Genomic DNA, 15,474 nt, shown 5'->3' on the forward strand with positions numbered 1-15,474 from the left:
GAACAATTAGAGACACTAAAGCTCAGAGAAGGAGTATTCAGTATGACAATGAACAGCTTCAGTTTATCATATCGTCTTATTAGGTGGACTACTGGTTCAAGTCACTTACAGGAAAACCAAAAAGATTTTTTGTTGTTATCAATCATGCAATGTTATTATTTAGATATGCTATGGCATTATTGTGCTTATTGCAATAAAAAATAGACAGAAGATACCAAGGGGGACAACTTACTCATAAGTAGAAGACAAATTGTCAATGCCATGGCAACAAATAGAAGACAACGAAAAGACAAACAATTTAAAAAAATGCTGCATAGGAAACCAAAGACTCTACAAATTGAACCCAACCAAAAACTGGGGGTGATCTCAGGTGCTCCGGAAGGGTAAGCAGATATTGTTCCGCTAATGGCACCCGTGATGTCGCTCGCGGTAAGTAAAAAATCGGTGATGAGTCTCATTCGATTATTTCACAATCGATGAAAAGAGAACATAATTGTGTTTACGACAATTGGAACATATACGTGGGCATATGTGACACAGATATTCCAATGCTGTCAACTAACTCATGGTGGCGTCCGTAAAAGTTTCGAAGGGATGACTTCAAATTTACCATATGTAACCCTTGGACCAATAGCTTCATCGTAAGCAGCAACCCTCTATCAAGGACATAACATCATGTAAGAAACCAAAGCTCTTGAAAGTCGTATCAACTGAGAGATATGCACTCCATATTGCAGGCGCTGCTGGAATGTTGCTACATGGAAATGGAAAGTTCATAGTTGGGGAATCATCCTTTTTGTCGTAATGTGTTGACTCTCGTTGTCAATTTCAAGACGTAAGTCAAGATATGAGGCAGACATAACTGTATCTGTGGTATTCTTTATTTTAAGTATTATGGAATCGAATTGATTACCTAAGATGTAATTAGAAAACCCTATCGGAATTTCGGATCCTCGATGCTCTTCGCACTTTATTTCACCGTTTTAACTTTTTTGATTCGAACGTCACTGGTGAGTCTTTTATAGACTAAACGCGCGTCTAGCATACAAAAATTTAATCCTGATATCTATGATCATGATGATGAGTTTATTGACAGTCACCAAACTCCGAATTATTCAATGAGGGGGGACGTCTTTATATCTATCTTTATAAAAATGTTTGAAACTACTGTATCATCTATTCAAAATTTAATCGGACAGAGGTAATGAAGTTTTTTACATCTAAAGATTGACTGTAGTATAGAAATATGGTCACATTGACTTCTACCTTCCTGAAAAATCCATACTTTGCGAGATGTATAAATATGAAGAATGGTAGAATCATATTTAATGTCTCGTTTAGGGGGGTGCTTTCAAAAACATTTTTAGGGTCTTTAGGAGGGCTTTTGTAGGATAAAATATCTGCCCCTCAGGCTCTCTAGCATACCATCTTATGTCAGTGGCACTCAAAATCCATTGACCATTCATGTCAACCAACTTTGCAGAAGCTATCAATTGGAGTTAATGCTTATTTGTTCTGGCTCCGAATAGAAAAGACATAAGGAAACAATAATAACCAATTAATAAAGGTAAAAGTGTTGGATGGCTAAATTCAGAACCGTCCCAAAACTTCAATACAAGTTAATCCTTGAATGACCTCGTTTTATGCTCAGTTAAAATCATGCCCTTGCAATTTTTGCTAGGATGATCAGTGAAACACGTAAATATTCAGGTTTTATATTTCTACCTGATTGGCTTGTTTTTGACATTGAACTTTTAATTGCCTCAAGCTATTTAAAAGTGTTAAACTATACGTAATTTTCATAACAAATTTCTATTCAATCAAATAACTAGATCTACCTTCGATAATGTTGTGAACAGAAGAACTATCAAAATGAGAATTCTGTCATGTTATAGGCTGGTATTTGTATCTTTGTTATTAGTCTTATGCTATTCGCAAAAATATACAGGTAAGAACTATTGCGAAATATTTCTTTTTAACGAAAAGTTTAACAAAAAAAGATGAATTATATTTTTATACTTCAGCGGCTAAGTTTTACTAAAACATGCACATAGACTTTCTTTTAAAAAGAAAAATCATAAATATTTTATTCAAATCTTGGCTTGCGTTATCTGTTCTGACTGTTAAAAATACACCTGTGACGTAAATCTTTTGTTCAAACTCTCCATTATTTTTCAGGAATGGAGAGTTATTTTCTATTGTTCGTCTTCATTCATCCGGACGTTTTGCCCTTTGGATATTTCCATGGGCACTTTCTTAAAAAGTGTTCACCCATGGGAATAATTCTAGAGGACGTAACGCGATATTGAATGAAGATGAAATCTTACTATAACGACTGATACTGGATTTTTTAAAATTGGGATCTTAGTAATACAATGAACACTAAATATCCATTTTTAACAAACAGCTTTTACTTGCGAGTGGTAATTCCATCTTGTAAAATATAGTATCGTATTCACTAAAATTCAACAATATAATCCACAATTTGTTTTCCGATGCAAATCTTGGCTGAATTTTTGTCAAGGATAATATCCAAGTGGGTAAAAACGAATATTTTCCATTGAGTCCCATTCCTCTTCTGTGCATCTACAAAATATCAAATGTGTTAACTATGTGTTGTGAGTCAGTGAATTCTATTGTATTCAATAATGAAAGTTAAGGTGCGTTTACATGATAAGATTTTCCGTTCGATTTTCCATCCGACTTGATACCGTCGCACAGGTAAATCGTACAGCGTTCTGTTCACACGATACGATTTTCCATTCGATTTTGAGCAGATTTGAACAAGTGCTTTTATTTTTCTAAACGCAGCAACTTCCGACATTATCTATACGGCATGTAATCGGCAATTATATTATTAAAATTTAAACAAATATTATTGAATTATTGATTGGTGATTGGTTAATGATTTTTTACCAGAGGCTCCAAGGAGCCTGTAATCGCTCATCTGATTCACAGAAGTCAAGAAAAGAATTTAAAAAAAAATTCAAACTGAAAAAATTTGACAACTGAAAAAAAAGCTAAATAAAAATTGTCATTTGAAGTCTAATGAATGTTAAAACCCGTTTCCAAGGACTATTCCTCCAAAATATGATTCCATCCAGCCCAGTTTTTTTATAAATGTAGCTTTTTATACTTTTATATGAGATTTTATGTTTCTTTATTTTTATTAAGTTAAGTACATATTGCACTACTATAGTGATCGTACTGGCCGTAATAATGTTTTCTTCGTAAACCTGTAATTTCCGTGAACGGATTAAAGACCCAAGCTTGACAAAATATTTAGCACAATATAGAGTGTGATATGAGTTATAAGTTTACCTTAAATAATTTTGTTTATATCAATGGTCATTTATTCCAAATTATCAGTCTTGAAACAAAGGTGAAAAATGCAAAAAATTGTTCAGCATGTAATCTCAGACTCTGTTTTTTAAACAAACACTAATTTTGAAAATGAATTCTACACCCAACAGATTGATATCGGTGTCAACATTTAATTCTAATACTTCTCTCTTCAGATAGACGTATTATGTTTTATAAAAGACGAAATAGTCGAAATGTAACCTCCGTGCGTGAAATGTAATATCCGTTGAAGTTTTTGGTGAAGAGTGATTTCTTTCACGTACGCACTTCTGTCGAGTATGGCATGCCAAATAAACATATAAATAATTATTACGGATGGCGAATATATAAATTACAGAAAAAATACATACATTGCAATTCAGACGACATAAGGAGGCACCATGTGACACTTTTAATTTTTCACTGAATTGTTTAAGTGTAACAGAGTTGGTTTTTTTTTCATATCTAGAAAAAAACCGAACCGGATATTTTTACATCAATATTAATGCAAGTAGATAAACCCGTTTTCAATATTCAAGATATGAAACTTTTATTAAAATATAGATCTAATAGAGAATTCAATACTATTAAAGAATGGAACTCTCTAAACAGATAACAGTTGCTTCATGCGTCTTGATTTATTACTACATGTACGTCTTTGTTTTATATGCACATGTTTTTGTGTAATTCACGTCTTTTTGATAGAGTTAAGGTGGTACCTAACACTACAGGGAGATAACTCTGTAAAAATCAGCTAAACGTTTTAATTACGTTGTATTGTTAAGGAAATATTAAGCTTCTCAATGATCAAAATTAGTGTTTGTCAAACTGCTATATAACCAAAGAAATTTTTCTGATAAAGTGGTTGGTTCAAATTTTTTGAAATTTTTATATTTTTGTCAAAGGGTCAGGTAAACATTTTGTCAAAATTTTATGAAAATTAAACGAGCCAAATTAATATTAGTCAAGGTGTTGGGTACCACCTTAAGCCACTATATTCAATTAATATTTTATAGTGCTTTTTTTCGTGTTGAAATGTCATACATATACTACTTTTTAGGTAAGGGCGAGGGTTGGCGCCTGTTAAGGTGTAATACCACCAAATCATAGTACGTCATACGAAAATAGGTCGGAAAAAATATTCCCTTGAATTTGACAGTTGTAGGTAATTGATCCTACATTTCATTGCAGTAAAACATATCTGGGTCATAAGCATATTTCTTGGGTATTTCAAAGCACCATTGTTTTTTTATTTGGGGTTTCTATAGAATATTTTGGAAACTTGAGGTTACATGGTTACTAAAGCTTGTACACAGGTTAAAAATGGGGGAAAATTTGATTGGTTAACTTCCAGTGATGGTTATTTTCTTATATGCAATGAAATGTTATGTAAATTTTTTTCTACTGTACTGGACAGGATAAAACTTTACTCATGCCAAGTATTTCTATATTTGAAACAAAGATAAATTATGCAGATAATTTTTTTGAAAAGTGCAAATTTAACAAAGACTAATAGGGGAAAATCAATGGTGGTATTACACCTAAAACGTTCAAAACTTGCTATATTTTATCGCACCGCCGGTAAATTATCACGTTGAAATTGGTTTAACGCCGTCACGTAGTGACCCCCTATGGATCCGTAGGGGGTTAGTAAATTTCATAGGGGGTTCATGACGTCACGTCTACTGTTAATAGTGACGTCATCTATTAATGTTGTTGTGTTTTATTGTTTATTTCTCTACAAAACACAACGGAAAAAAGTCTCGCGGGCGATAAATTCGTTATACGGTTAACTACTGACCCCTACGGAACATAGAGGGTGAATAAAATCCATAGGAGATTCGGCATTCGGCCTCACCCCCTATGGATTTTACTAACCCTCTATGGATCCGTAGGGGGTCAGTAGCGAACCATATAACTTATAATATGCACCTGTCCCAAGTCAGGAGCCTGTTGGTCAGTGAATGTCGTTTGTTTGTGAGTTTCATAAATGTTTCTTGTTTCTCGTTTTGTAAATTAAAGATTAGACCGTTAGTTTTACTGTTTGAATTGTTGTACACTGGTAATTTTGGGACCCTTTAAAGTTGCTGTTTTGTGTGAGCTAAAGAAGGCTCCGTGTCGAAGGCCGTACTTTGACCTATAATTGTTAGCTTAAATTCGCTGTGACTTGGATGCGTAGTTGTCTCTTTGGCACTTAAACCACATATTCTTATGTATAATGTTCACAAGTATTTATAATTATTTGTTATTTTTTTTTCAAACTTGTTTTAAATTATATATACATGTGCGAACTAAAGTAGGGTTTAAGTGTGGCATGAATATAGGAAAATAATACCTTTTTATAAAATGACGTTAAAGGTCTTCGAATCCATGATATAGTCCAGCTTGTGCAATACCATAATTAGAAAATTTAGAATAAATAAAGGGATATGAGACTTTCAATCCCTGAAAAAAATTGCCAACTCGGATTCAAGATCGCCACACGTCAAAACATTATCGGACTAGGAATAGCTAGAATGATTTGTTCTCCTTATAAATGTCAATTCGATTTTTCAGTATTATAATGATCCCTAGCAATACTCTCAGTTCACAAATTCCCGGATCTAATTAAGTTTTACCCCGAAATGAAGAAGGTTACTTTTTTTAAATGACACGACTTTTCCAAGAGCTAAGAAAGTTTGACATAATTTTCTGATTTGGAGAATCGTCAATGGTTTCTGAGATACAAGAGGGGTTGATTCATGATGAAGCCAGAGGCGAATTTAGGGGGTGGGGCAGGGGGCCCGCTCCCCCTTTTTGTGGGAAAAAATTGGTTGATTATATAGGGAATCACTGAAGCATACATGACTGTCCTCTAAGGCAGTCAATGGCCCCCCTCTTGATCCGCCACTGGAAGTGGTATAGATTTTATTTTTCATCCAATTTAGATGGAATTTTTTCCATTGTGTTATTCATTTTGATCCCTTTTGGAAATGTCAACGGATTTTACATATCTCATACGGTTATAGAGTTAAAAGGGTAAAATACTACTGAAAATTACACTTTGCCACACTTTTCTTATGGTATTTGATATTTTTATTTTCCAACCGAGATTAATGGGATCTTTGGCATAAAGTTCCTCACTTTCATCTCTTTTAAAAAATAGAATTAAATGCCGTATCCAAATCCTTATTGTGTCTACCTTATTACTGTGTCCACACTCTTTGTTTCAACACTTACCCAATTAACCGCGATTTCGCGGAAATCATCTAGTGTATTCTTATATCAAAGAAAATACCTCGGCTAGACGTATTATAAATGTATTCGATAATCGTTATATTAAAACATATATGTGTGCATGTCCATAGGATTTTGATTTTTGTGAAATTTTAATAAATACCAGGTACAGCTTTAACATTCTGTAAGATGTTAATACACATAATTGGGGCATGCCTGTCCGCAAGTTTTTTAGCTCACCGGGGCCCTAAGGGCCCCATGTAAGCTTATGCCATCACTTGGCGTCTGTCGTCGTCGTCGGCGTCGTCTGTCGTCGAAAACTATTTCAAAAATCTTCTCTTCTGAAACTACTGGGCCAAATACCTTAAAACTTTAACTAAATGTTCCTTAGGGTATCTAGTTTATGCATTATATCCGAAGTTTTGATCCATCGACAAACATGGCCGCCAGGCTAAAAATAGAACATAGGGGTCAAATGCAGTTTTTGGTTTATATCTCAAAAACAAAAGCTTTTAGAGCAAATCTGACACGCGGTAAAAATATTCAAAAGGTCAAGATCTATCAGCCCTGAAATTTTCAGACAAACCGAACAACACATTGTTGGATTGCTGCCACTTAATTGGTTATTTTAAGAAAATTTTGCAGTTTTGTGTTATTATCTTGAATATTATTGAAGATAAAGATAAACTGTAAACAGCAAAAATGTTCAGCAAAGTAAGATCTACAAAAAAGTTTTTATATGACCAAAATTGTCAATTGACCCCTTAAGGAGTTATTGCCCTTTAAGGACAATGTTACACCCGTTGTTTATGTTTTTTAACTTTAAAAATCTTCTCAAATGAATCTAGTATAAATTTTGTATTTTATTTCCTTGTGCGTCAAGAAACATAGACACTATGGCTAAAATGGAACATATGGGTAAAATGCATTTATTTGCTTTTGAAGAAAATATGACAGATACAATGAAAATATAAATGGCATTTTTAAGCCACTCATTAATATATATTGAAAAGCAAAAATAATCATTGACGAAAGATTTAAGCAAAAGAATAACAGGTGAGCGATACAGGCCCTTGAGAGCCTCTTGTTTTTTTAAATATATAGAAAATTATAGATAGTTTGACGAGCTCATTTTTTCATTCAAGCTGCATAAGGTAAGTTAACTGCCTTTTGTTAAAGCTTGGAGGTTACAAAAAAACATTAGATTTTATGGGCGTATAGTACAGCTAATCCTGATTGGTTGATATGTGCGCCCGTTATTTTTTGTTATTAGAACCTTCGTGGATTCTGCATTATACCAAAGGCCAAATAAATTATTTTCCTTAGCCCTAACGGAACTGAGATGTCTTTTAAACGCTAGGATGAGACACGTTTTTTTAAGTGCAAAAGTGATAGACATGGGAGATAAGTACAAATTACGCTCAGAAAAGCTACGCGAACCTCTATTTTTTGGACCAAAAAATACTGTCCTAATAACTTTTCTTTAATTCTAGCAAGGTTTCGTTAAAAAATCAACTTTCTATAGACTGTATCTCGGAAAAGGCTATCATTGTCGCCTATGGGGTAATTAATTGTTTATTTCAATCTGGAAGAACACTATAATGGCATACTTTATAGAATTAATTAACTATGGCAGGGGCACCAAACCCGAGGTGTCTTACGTGTATACACAACCAGTTTAAGGTTTTCTTTTGTATTTAATTTAATTTATGCAGACCTATCTGCATGCATACAGACGGGCCACGTGGTTATATTCAATATGTAGTTTTTATTTATTTTTCTCTACAAGCGGACAATTTTATTTCCAAAAAAGTAGATACAAAAATATTATCTACAAGTGTAGTTCTAATTTTAAAAACTGTGGCGTTTTAATGTTTATATACTATTGTAGCTATGTATATTGTTTTTTTGTGTATTATTTGTAAAAAATAATGATATACATTGTATTAATAAGTTCATTGTGAGCTCTTTTAATGGGAATAATAAAACATCCTCCTTTAAACGTTTTGTCGATTACCACTGTGCCTGAAGTGAAATAATTATAAATAGATATCAGAACGCGGACGTGATAGAAAGCCTATATAATTTAGTACATTGACTAGACGGAAACCGGGAAGGAAATAAGATGAGTTAAAAGTTAAATATTGCAGTAGCTAGTAAGTTACGCCAGGATTTATGTATTATTTACGATCATCTTAACTTACGACGGCTTTGTGAAACGGCTGTAAAACCTACGATTTATTTACGATGGACGTACGATGACACGTAGACTTACGAAGGCTTTGTGTAACGGTGGCAAGGTTTATGTCATGAACAAAAGATGACACTGTTCCCTTTACGAAATAAACACGTTTAGAATGATGTGAAAGTCGGAATATTGTCGATTAGAATTATTTTCTTGATTTTTTCAATCGACTAAAAATCAGTTAGTCGATTAGGCGTTCACACGATCCGATTCCAGTTAAAAAGTCGAATGGAAATAGCGTACGTTTCGATTTCAAAACGACGTTTCGACTTGACATTCGACTTCAGATTTTAGTGTTCACACGGTACGATTTTAGTCGAAAGCAGGTGCATAGGTAAAAATCGAATGAAAATCGAATGGAAAATCGTATCGTGTGAATGCACCTTAAGAGAAAATATATTTCACATAAAGATTTTAAGTTTACCGTTTAAGATATCATTTCCTTGAAATATTTTGATTTTGTACAGCAAAAATCGTTTGTTGCATTTAAATATATATATAAATCAAAAACACAAAAATTACTCGGATTGTTTCTACAATAATATTGTGGTTTATAATAAAATAAAAAGTCCAAGAAACTGAAATGGTCAAAATGGCGTATTCGGTATTTTATTTGATTGTTCGTTGTTATAATTTAAATATAGTATTAATGAATAAAATTTGAGGGGGTATGGATAACATTTGAATAAGGCTTGTGTTAAATATTGGGCGGGGTTTTTAATCAATTTTCCGAACAGAAACGCGTAACATAATCGAATTCATTCAGTGTTGTTATATGTCCAGTGGCAAATATAACAGTTATATCGGCAGTGCAAATAAACCGCGTTAATCTTGAAATAAATGTTTAAACGAAATTAAAAGGTAAACTGTTGTCCACTTAAGTTAAATACATACAAAACGAAATCCAGAAATGTTTTTAATCATGCGGATTTTTGTTTCTAAAACTTTTTTGCCTCCTTTCTGATAATATGGTAACCAGAATAATTCAGTCGTTATATTCCACTGCTCTACGAAGGCCTTGTCAATAAAAAATCGTCAAATAATCATTCGGAATTAGCTCGGGATTTACCTATCTCGATAACATTGAGTTATTAGCTGATTGGCTCTCTCTCACAGAGAGCACCAATCAAAATCCTGGATTCGTGACGCGTTTTTATTGTATAAAGAATTCAGGCCCTCGCGAGTGGGAGAGTCGATCACGGAGAGGGACTGAATTATTCGGGTTAATAATATGGGAAAATGAAACATACTTTCAGTTTGCTTGTATTGCTATTTAAAAAAAATAGTAATACAAGCTTTGTTCGTTGTAATTAGCAAAGGGAACGACAAAATGTTGTGTTGTGCATGAAATACTGTTTTCTTGTTTCATTTTATTTCATCGAAAAAAATGGTTTGAAATTATTTTTGTTTTCCGATATGACTTTAAATCGAGCACACCGTTATTAGTTAAATAACCTATACTAGAGTGTTACATACCTGGAAATTCATTCTAGTTGTACCATTTCACTTTTCTCAAACGATTCTACATCCAATACTTATCAAACGAAAAACACATATAATCCATTAACATATATGCATACATACTAGCTTTTTTTACTCTCCCGAAATACCACTTAAAGACACAAATAAATATCCTTGCAATCCCACTACAAGAAAGACGTGCGTATCCAATGACTTAAAAGTTAAACCTGAATGAACTTTATTCAAGATATTTTTATAGTAATTATTCAATTCAATTTCAATTCTTTATTAACCAAATGTTTTACAACATATAGGTACATGTATAATCAATATATATTAAATATATACTAAATATAGATTACAAAAATATACGATCATGACAAAACAGACAGAAGTATTAAATACACAAAAAATAAATACATATAAATATAATTCCAAAAAGCAAATATATGTAACAAATGAATTACAAATCAACTTACTGAAAACAGTCATTTCTGAGCTTCAGTGCTCTAAATATACATTTTCCTAAGTTGCACAAGTCTTTTACATTAGTAGTGCTTAATAATTGTAAAAGTTTATAAACAGATGGCTTACGCCAATAATATGGTTTTATCAAACAGTCACGCAAATTTGAATATAAAGGACATGATAAAATAAAATGCATTTCATCCTCAATATCATCAATACACAATGTACAGGTTCTAAGGTTTCCTTTTACATTAGAATACCTTCCCTTCTCTATAGCTAGATTATGTGATGACAATCTAAATTTAACAATACACTTTTTGTAAATTTCGGGTATTGGTTTACATAAATATGACTGCAAAGAAAAATTGGATATCATATATCTATACAAAAAACATTTTGATGAACTACTGTTCATAAATACTTCGTTAAGTGAGTAGATGGTCAGCTTGATCTTAAATTTTGCCTGTGGATTCTTGGGTACAACACGGGGAAAATGAAAAGAAAACCATTACAAAACTAAATAAAATTCTTTAAAATGTTATAATCTGAAGATTCGTTTTTAATATTTAAGGTATATTTTAAGTTAGCGAAAGTCCAAATAACTGTCCATTCCTGTGGACAGTTATTTGGACTTTCTCTATAACGTATTTATCCCACATCTCAAATAAAAACTGAAATTTCTCTCTTTCAATTCTGGACTCATCAATATATCTAATTCTAATGTAGTTGACAGATTACTGTTCAAAGATTTTCTTGTTTTTCTTACTCTGCACACATTCACACACATTGACTTTAAATCCTTAGGATGGAGATAGTCCTCGTCCAGATCTTTAAATCCAGCACGAATTATCTTTATATAGTCTCGGTGTAAGGTCGTCAGCCGCCGTTTGGCATACATTCTTATGTTATTGCGAACCAAATGAAACTTTTCCACAGAGTCAACCATTATTGTTCAATCTATTTAATTTTTTTTCAGATCTATTGTCCCATTCAATAAATACATTAGCTATTGTTCTCTGTCACTCTGTGTAGTTTATTCACTGGGACCTTTAAATTTCTTCTAAGAGAAATCTATCACTCGTTGATTAATTTACCTGAGTAAAAAATATCTTCTAAATAGACGAAAATACATATTCAATATCAATAATATATTTTCAATCTGTTCAATATATACACTGATTTAATCATAAAAAGTTGATTTCTGACAAAACTTTAAGCATTGTTCCTATTAAAATTTGCATTTTTGTTTAGTTACAGATGACAACTAAGAAGGCCTTAATTTAAACATCGTCATTTTCCAGTTTTAATTTGTCAAACACACAAAAAAACAAATTTAAATAGGAACAATGTTGAAAATTTTGTCAGAAATCAACTTTTTATGATTAAATCAGTGTTTATATTGAACAGATTGACAATATATTATTGATATTGAATAAATACAACATCACATGCATTTTTTTAGTTAAAACATGTATTTTCATCTATTTAGAAGATGATTTTTTTACTCAGGTAAATTAATCAATGAGTGATAGATTTCTCTTTGAAGAAATTTATAAACTACACAGAGAACAATAGCTATTGCATTGATTCAATAGGACAATAGAGCTGACAAAAGTTTAAATATATTGAACAATAGGAGATGAATCTGTGGAAAGTTTCATTTGGTTCGCAATAATCTTTATGCAAAATATGTTTTTCGACTGTCCATTTTGATCCTTGCATTGCAGAAGCTAATAATCAAATTTACATGTAAAAATCACATGTTAATGTCCTTTCGTTTTACAGGTTAAAAAGCGATACCTGCATGTGTTATACTTTTAGAGATAGATGGGGTCGGAATTTTTGACATTCACTAAAATGTCGGTTTCTTGGACTTTGTTTGAAAAAAACACAAGCGGGTTTTTTTTTTAAACTTTTAGAATATATTCTAAACATAAGTATGCTCTAAATGTATGCAATTTTTCTTTGGAAATATTTCGTTTTTTATCAAGTTTTCGTGATTTAAGGAAAAATAATCGTATTTTTTTGCTATATATGTATCTAATTTAAAAAAAATCATTCGTGATGTGTACATAAAAATTGGTACATATAAACTTCATACATAATCAAGTCAAATGTCATTTTTAAAAAGAGGGGTCAATGTACTTGTTTTCCAAAAATTTGCGGCCATATAATAGTATGGCGATGTCGTCGTCATCGTCCGAAGACATTTGGTTTCCAGACAATAACTTGAGTATAATTTTACGGATCTCTATGAAATTGTACTACAATGTTCCATACCACAAAAGGAATATTGGGATTGATTTTTGGGTTATTGTCCCAACTGCGTAGGAATAAGGGGCAAAAAAACAAGCATTTTGCTTGTTTCAGAACAATAACTTGTGTATAAGTGTATGGATCTCTATAAAATTGTAACATACTTCAAAAGGAAAATTGGGATTGATTTTGGTGGTTATGGCCCAAATTGTTTAGTAATAAGGGAAAAAAACAAGGATTTTCTGGTTTCCGGACAATAACTTGAGAATTAGTCAATGGATCTATATGAAATTGTACCACAAAGTTCCATATCAAAAAAGGAAGGTTGGGTTGGATTTTGGGGGGTTATGGCCCTAACTGTTTAGGAAAAAGGGGCCGAAAACTATACCTTTCGAATTCTTTGTTAAAATTGCTTATTTCTTGACCAATTTCAATGGGGTTTAATTCAAAGTCATGAATACTTGGGGTTCTTTAATATGCTGATTCTAACCGTGTATTTATATTTTTGATTTCGGAGCTCGTTTTTAAATTGGTCCACCTTGAGGTCCAAAGAGTCCAAAATTAAACTTTGTTTGATATAATCAAAAATTGAATTCTTGGGGTTCTATGATATGTTGAATCTAACCATGTATTTAGATTTTGGATATTGAACTATAATAGGTAAATTTCCAATTTCCATTTTTTAAGTTCTTGGACCACATTCATTCTGTGTCATAAATCTATGCTGTGTCAAATATTTAACCAGAATCCAAATTCAGAGCTGTATCAAGCTTGAATGTTGTGTCCATACTTGCCCAAACTGTTGAGGGTTCGACCTCTGCGATCGTAGCAAGCTGCGCACTGCGGAACATTTTATTGGCCTTTGAACTCAATTATCAGCAAGATCTACAAACTGACAATATGACATATGTTTAAATCTCGTAAATCCATTTTGAATATAAACAACTTAGGAAATTGCATGAAATCCAAAAGCAGCGATACCGAGTACGTTGACAGGGTTAGCGTCACTGCTATTCTTTTTGTATAAATATATATCATTACATTATTAAGATTGTTCAACATTAATAAATACAAGTATCTTATTGTAGAAAGAAGCAAACAATCTAACCAAGATAGAGAAAGAGATAAAGTTATTGTTGCTGAATTGACAAACATGTTGTGTTCGATGTGTAGCAAAATGCAGGACACTGCAAATAAAAAGAAGTGCATAGAGAAATTATGTTTACGGAATGCATTGTCTTTTGTTCGGCATTCAAAAGTGATGGAAAAAACACCAGGACTGCAATTGACAGCTTAACGTCTTCATTAAAGACGAAATTTGATATAACATATTCCTATTGTTAATTACAGGCAGAGCGTTTTTGTTCATTGGCAAAATTGAAGTAATATCGCACCTTGCATTATCATAAAAGTTATCTTTTAAAAAAATAAGGAGATGTGGTATGCCAATGAGACAACTATCCACAAAGTTCAAATGAAGTTAATGTAAGCAATTATAGGCAACCGTACGGCCTTCAACAATGAGAAAACCCCATACCGCATACCAGTAGTCGGCTATAAAAGGTACCGACATGAAAAATATAAAAAAATTCAATTGAGAAAACTAACGGTCTTTCTTTAATTTATAAAAAAAAATTTTTTTTACGAAAAACAAATATGACAGACATGAACCAACAACAAGCACTGAACTACAGGCTCCTGATTGGGACAGGCACATACAGAATGTGGCGGGGTTAAATATGTTTGGAGGCGCCAACCCTCCCCCTAACTGTTTAACAGAAGACGACGGATATGTTATAATCGTCGTACCCACATTCCCGTCCTCCTTTTCACCGAATGTCATCTACCGAATTAGACTTATCACCGGGTTTGTACTTGCATGAGCAATACTACAGCAGCCACATGTGGAGCAGGATCTGCTTTCTCTTCAGGAGCACCTGAGATCACCCTCGGTGTTTGGTGGGTAACGTGTTGCTCAGTCCTTTGTTTTTTTTTTTGTTGTGTTTTGTATACTGGTTGCCTTTTGGTATTTTCTTTTTTTGCCATAACGTTGTCAGTTTATTTTCGACTTATAAGTTTGAATGTCCCTTTGGTATCTTTTGGCTATCTTTCGTAAGGTTACAGATACAACCGTCTTATCTGTAAATATTATGTTTCTCGTAAACAAATTGTTATTATTTTATAATAATGAGATGCTGTGTGACTACCGTTGAGACAACTATCCACCAGAGTCCAAATGACGCATAGTGATGTTAGCAACTATAGGTCACCGTCCGGACTTCAATAACGAGCAACACACACACTGTCAATGTATATTTGTTCAGCCTAAAAGAAGTTCCACTGCAAACTTTGTTATAAACAATGTCATAATATCTGTTCATGTTGGAACAATTATTCTATACCATTTATTCCGTTAGGAACATTTACTGTAATATTTATTCCAGTGGAAATAATATTCCAGAATATTGTTTCCATTTGGAACTTAT

The 15,474-nt window shown here is 32.7% G+C and overlaps 1 long non-coding RNA gene across 1 annotated transcript; it reads left to right on the top strand.

The window, feature by feature from the left end:
• Nucleotides 1-1,744: 1,744 nt before the first annotated feature.
• Nucleotides 1,745-14,315, top strand: LOC127702178 (uncharacterized). The gene is made up of 2 exons (XR_007982295.1): nt 1,745-1,948; nt 14,077-14,315. It is a non-coding gene; the product is annotated as an uncharacterized LOC127702178 (long non-coding RNA).
• The last annotated feature ends 1,159 nt before the right edge of the window (nt 14,316-15,474 follow it).

This window comes from Mytilus californianus, unplaced genomic scaffold (genome assembly GCF_021869535.1).
Source record: "Mytilus californianus isolate M0D057914Y unplaced genomic scaffold, xbMytCali1.0.p SCAF_5, whole genome shotgun sequence".
In the NCBI taxonomy this organism is placed as follows: Eukaryota; Metazoa; Mollusca; class Bivalvia; order Mytilida; family Mytilidae; genus Mytilus; species Mytilus californianus.